The following is a 6,142-nucleotide window of genomic DNA, read 5'->3' as shown; positions in this document are numbered from 1 at the left end:
GGGTAAGAGAGATGTGTGGTGATAAAAAGAGTGTGGTTGAGAGAGCCGAAGAGCGTGTTTTGGTCACATGGAGAGAATCTGTGAGGAAAGATTGAACAAGAGGATTTATGTGTCAGATGTGGAGGGAACGAGGAGAAGTGGGAGACCGAATTGGAGGTGGAAAGATGGAGTGAAAAAGATTCTGAGTGATCGGGGCCTGAACATGCTGGAGGGTGAAAGGCGTGCAAGAAATAGAGTGAATTGGAACGATGTGGTATACCGGGGTCGATGTGGTGTCAGTGGATTGAACCAGGGCATTTGAAGCGTTTGGGGTAAGCAATGGAAAGTTTTGTTGGGCCTGGATGTGGAAAGGGATCTGTGATTTCGGTGCATTATACATGACAGCTAGAGACTGAGTGTGTAGGAATGTGGCCTTTGTTGTCTTTTCCTAGTGCTACCTTGCGCACACGCGGAGGGAGGGGGTTGTCATTTCATGTGTAGCGGGTTGGCGACGGGAATGAATGAGGGCAAACAATATGAATTATGTACATTTGTATGTAGGTATATGTCTGCGTGTGTATATATATGTATACGTTGAAATGTATAGGTATGAATATGTGCGTGTGTGGACGTGTATGTATATACATGTGTATTTGGATGGGTTGGGCCATTCTTTCGTCTGTTTCCTTGCTCTACCTCGCTACCGCAGGAGACAGCGACAAAGCATGATAAGCCCTCTCATTCACAACAAACTGCATACTTGCCCCTCTCTCCAAAACTCTTGCACTCACCTCCGTAACAACCCCATCCATAAACAAATTAAACAACCATGAAGACATCACACACCCTGCCTCAAACCGACAATCACTGATAGCCAATCATTTTCGTCTCTTCCTACTCGTACACATACCTTACATCCTCGATAAAGACTTTCCACTGCTTCTAACAACTTGCCTCCCACACCATATATTCTTAATACCTTCCACAGAGCATTTCTATAAACTCTATTATATGCCTTCTCCAGATCCATAAATGCTACATACAAATCCATTTGCTTTTCAAATTATTTCTCACATACATTCTTCAAAGCAAACACCTGATCTACACATCCTCTACCACTTCTGAAAGCACACTGCTCTTCCCCAATCTGATGCTCTGTACATGCCTTCACCCTCACAATCAATACCCTCCCATATAATTTCCCAGGAATACTCAACGAACGTATACCTCTGTAATTTGAACACTCACCTTTATCCCCTTTGCCTTTGTACAATGGCACTATGCATACATTCTGCCAATCCTTAGGCACTTCACCATAAGTCATACGTACATTGAATATCCTCACCAACCAGTCAACAACACAGTCACCCCCTTTTTAATAAATTGCACTGCAATACCATCCAAATCCAATTTACTTGCCCCTCAACCCTACTGAACCTAATAACCTTGCTCATATTCACATTTACTCTCACTTTACCAAATTCAGTCACCAACTTCTGCGATTTTTCACCCAAATCGGCCACCAGCGCTGTCATCAGCAAACAACAACTGACTCACTTCCCAAGGCCTCTCATCCACAACAGAATGCATACTTGCCCCTCTCTCCAAGACTTTTGCATTCATCTCCCTAACAACCGTATCTATAAAGAAATTAAACAACCATGGGACATCACGCACCCCTGCCAAAAACCGACATTCACTGGAAAGCAATCACTTTCCTCTCTTCCTACTCGTGCACATGCCTTACATCAGTGAAGGGGGCAAATGGGGAGGTAGTAACAGGTAGTGGTGAAGTGAGAGGGAGATGGATTGAGTGTTTTGAAGGGTTGTTGAATGTACTTGATGGCAGATATAGGGTGTTTTGGTCGAGGTGGTGTGCGAAGTGAGAGGGTCAGGAAGAATGGTTTGGTAAACAGAGAAGAGGCAGTGAAAGCTCTGCAGACGATGAAGGCCGGCAAGGTGGCAGGTTTGGATGGTATTTCAATGAAATTTATTGAAAAAGTGGGTGACTGGTTGGTGAGAATATTCAATGTATGTATGGTTCATGGTGAAGTGCCTGATGATTGGCGGAATGCATGCATAGTGCCATTGTACAAAGGCAATGGGGATAAAGGTGAGTGTTCAAATTACAGAGGTATAAGTTTGTTGAGTATTCCTGGGAAATTATATGGGAGGGCATTGATTGAGAGGGTGAAGGCATGTACAGAGCATCGGATTGGGGAAGAGCAGTGTGGTTTCAGAATTAGTAGAGGATGTGTGGATCAGGTGTTTGCTTTGAAGAATGTATGTGAGAAATACTTAGAAAAACAAATGGATTTGCATGTGGTATCTATGGATCTGGAGAAGGCATATGATAGAGTTCATAGAGATGCTCTATGGAAGGTATTAAGAGTAGATGGTTGTGGGAAGTAAGTTGGTAGAAGCAGTGAAAAGTTTTTATCGAAGATGTAACGCATGTGTACGAGAAGGAAGGGAGGAAAGTAATGTCTCCATGGTTGTTTAATTTGTTTGTGGATGGGACAGTTAGGGAGGAGAATGCAAGAGTTTTGGAGAGAGGGCTTGGGAAGTGAGTCATTTGTTGTTCGCTGATGATACAACGCTGGTGGCTGATTCGGGTGAGAAACTGCAGAAGCTGGTGACTGAGTTTGGTAAAGTGTGTGAAAGAAGAAAGCTGAGTGTAAATGTGTATAAGAGCAAGGTTATTAGGTACAGTAGGGTGAGAGACAAGTCAATTGGGAGGTAAGTTTGAATGGAGAAAAACTGGAGGAAGTGAAGTGTTTTAGATATCTGGGAGTGGATTTGGCAACGGATGGAACCATGAAAGCGGAAGTGAGTCACAGGGTGGGGTTGGGGGAGAAAGTTCTTGGAGCGTTGAAAAATGTGTGGAAGGCGAGAACATTATCTCGGAAAGCAAAAATGGGTATGTTTGAAGGAATAGTGTTTCTAACAATGCTATATGGTTGCGAGGCGTGGGCTATGGATAGAGTTGTGCGGAGGAGGGTGGATGTGTTGGAAATGAGATGTTTGAGGACAATATGTGGTGTGAGGTGGTTTGATCGAGTAAGTAATAAAAAGAGTGTGGTTGAGAGAGCAGAAGAGGGTGTGTTGAAATGGTTTGGTCACATTGAGAGAATGAGTGAGGAGTGATTGACAGAGAGGATGTATGTGTCAGAGGTGGAAAGATGGAGTGAAGAAGATTTTGAGCAATTGGGGCCTGAACATGCAGGAGGGTGAAAGGCGTGCAAGGAATAGAGTGAATTGGAACGATGTGGTATACCGGGGTCGAAGTGCTGTCAATGGATTGAACCAGGGCATGTGAAGCGTCTGGGGTAAACCATGGAAAGTTTTGTGGGGCCTGGATGTGGAAAGGGAGCTGTGGTGTCGGTGCATTATCCATGACAGCTAGAGACTGAGTGTGAACGAATGTGGCCTTTGTTGTCTTTTCCTAGCGTTATCTCGCGCGCATGCGGGGGGAGGAGTTGTCATTTCATGTGTGGAGGGGTGGCGACGAGAATGAATAAAGGCAGCAAGTATGAATTATGTACATGTGTATACATGTATATGTCTGTGTATGTATGTATATGTGTATGTTGAAATGTATAGGTATGTATTTGTGCGTGCGTGGACGTGTTTGTATATACATGTGTATGTGGGTGGGTTGGGCCATTCTTTCGTCTGTTACCTTGCGCTACCTCGCTTATGCGGGAGACAGGGACAAAATATGATATAGATATAATATAATCAGAATTGGGACGAAAAATTACTGTCTGATGTAGTATATTTAGATTTACGACGACAAACTATTCGGAAACTCTCTAACTATGAAGAAAAGGACCCTGGAGTTGTCATTAGAAACAATTTGAAATACGCTAAACTGTGTCAGGCAGCAAGTAGAAAAGGTAACCAAATGTTAGGTTTCATAGCCAGGAACATAGATTATAAGACACCAGAAACAATTCCCACACTTTATGATTCTCTAGTAAGACCACACCTTGAACATGCAGTCCAGTTTTGGTCCCCAAACCATAAAAAAAGAAGACGAAGAAACATTAGAGCGAGTACAAAGACGCGCGACAAAATTGATCCCATCCTTTAGAAATCTGGCATACAAAAAGAGGCTAAAACGACTGGATCTCTTCCCCCTTAAAAAAGAAAAAAAAAAAGTTGACTTCCTGGCGATTTAATTCAAGTGTTCAAAATTCTGAACAAGTTCGATAAAGTAAACCAAGGGCATCTTTTCGAGATACAAGAGAATATGGTACGGGTGTGAGAAAAAAACTTTTTTTTTTCCTATAGGTGTGTTGAGCATTGGAATAAGTGACCGTCAGACGTAGCAAATGCTATAACTATAAATACCTTCTAAAGTCGTTTACACAAATATTTTATATATCTAGATATACTTTGAGAAAACGCCAGAAATAAACGTATAAACGACAGCGGTAACAGGGATACTTAGAAGGCTAATGTGCAGCAGTGGGGAGTCGGTGATAGCATAAAAAAGTACTGAGCGGAATTAGATTTTTCTTGTTAAGTTAAATAATTCTTTTTTTCCCGACGACCCAGTCGTGGGCCTCATGTTGTCTGTCCTTCTCATGTAATCATATAAACATATAGAACATTGCAAATTCTAGTTCCCCAAAAGCCAGGAATGCCGTATTGATGTCACATTTATGTTTCTAACTGAATCCATGACTACATGGACCTGATTCAACACTGTATGAATGCATGATGCGATAGTATTTTTTTTTTCCAACTCTTCCGTCTTTATATAATGATGTTGCTCCCTCCCTCACCATATTCTTCAGATGTTTGACGATTTATCATACTTTCCTGCACTTTCCTTCATGCTTAGTTTAGGGAAGCTATGCATTTTTTTTTTTCTCTTTCCATCTCCATACAACTTTTCCGTCTGTTAAAAGTCATAGTTTCAAATATGATATGAACTCAGATCAGTTCTTGCTGCCATTATTTTCCCTATGGCTGTTTCTCCCTTTCTCCGTGATGGCTATGACCTTGGGCCCGCAATGTTAGCCACAATGAGAAAAAGAAAAATCTTAAGGATGAGAAAAAGAGAAATCCTAATGATACACCACTGCTTAACTAGGTTTGCGGTAGGATAGTGATTGATCATGTCAAAATAGTTAAGATTAAACAAAACATATGGGAACCTCATCTAGCTTCGGCTAGGGGCTGATATGGACTTTAATGTTCAATAATGTAATAGAAATATACCAAGAACATCATGTTCTTCAACATTATTGGTAGCATGCGAAGATAACACATGTAGCAAACACAGCACACAGTCTTTTGAATAATACCTTTTGAATAATACCGAAAAATTAAGCAAATCAAAGCAGCTTGGGGGAAAGTTAAGTGAAGTTCAAATAAGTTCAGTTGATTCCTAATTGTGTTTCTTCTTTAGATTTTGCTGATCCTTGTAGCTCCCTACTATCACATTATTGTAGGATTGCTGTAGCCCATCATGTAGCAATGAATGGCTCATGATTTTAAAGTTTCTGCTGTTCCCAGTTTCTGTAGGCTCGTTATTACCATCGTTAATACCATCCTTCGTCCAAATTCACTTATATTGAATATATGGAATCCATTGATATGCATATTTACTAGACCCATAAGTTATATCAGCAGTGCCCCTGTTGCTTAAAATAGGACATCAAAATTTTCAGTCAAATAATCTATTGCATATTGCATGTTGTTCGATGTATTAGTATATATTTAGTATCTATTTTCTGGACAGATGAAGAGGAATCTAGTCTTTAGCCATAAATTTTTCTTGTCCTTATGTCATCTTTCTCGTCATATGATGTCGCTTAACCATAACCTGTACAGAACCACTGAGAAAAGATGCAGTCTGCGAGCTTAAGTAACAGAGCACAGCAAACTACTTTCAGGCAAAGGTGTAAATATTTTGTGGGCTGTAGGGGAAGTCATAAAGTATGATGATTATACATGTAAAGCTGTCCATCTTGTACAGCAAAATTAGTGTCGCAAATACTATTCATGATTCCAATTGCGAATCCTATTTGATATGATTATTTCGGAACTGTCTTAATAAAAATGGGGCATGTTCATTAAATTTGTGTAGGTTTATTCATAGGATGTAAATAAATTTCGACTAAACGAATGATACATAAGTATGTAGGTC

The sequence above is a fragment of the Panulirus ornatus genome, chromosome 59 (assembly GCF_036320965.1).
Source record: "Panulirus ornatus isolate Po-2019 chromosome 59, ASM3632096v1, whole genome shotgun sequence".
In the NCBI taxonomy this organism is placed as follows: domain Eukaryota; kingdom Metazoa; phylum Arthropoda; class Malacostraca; order Decapoda; family Palinuridae; genus Panulirus; species Panulirus ornatus.
This window is presented reverse-complemented; position numbering follows the sequence as displayed.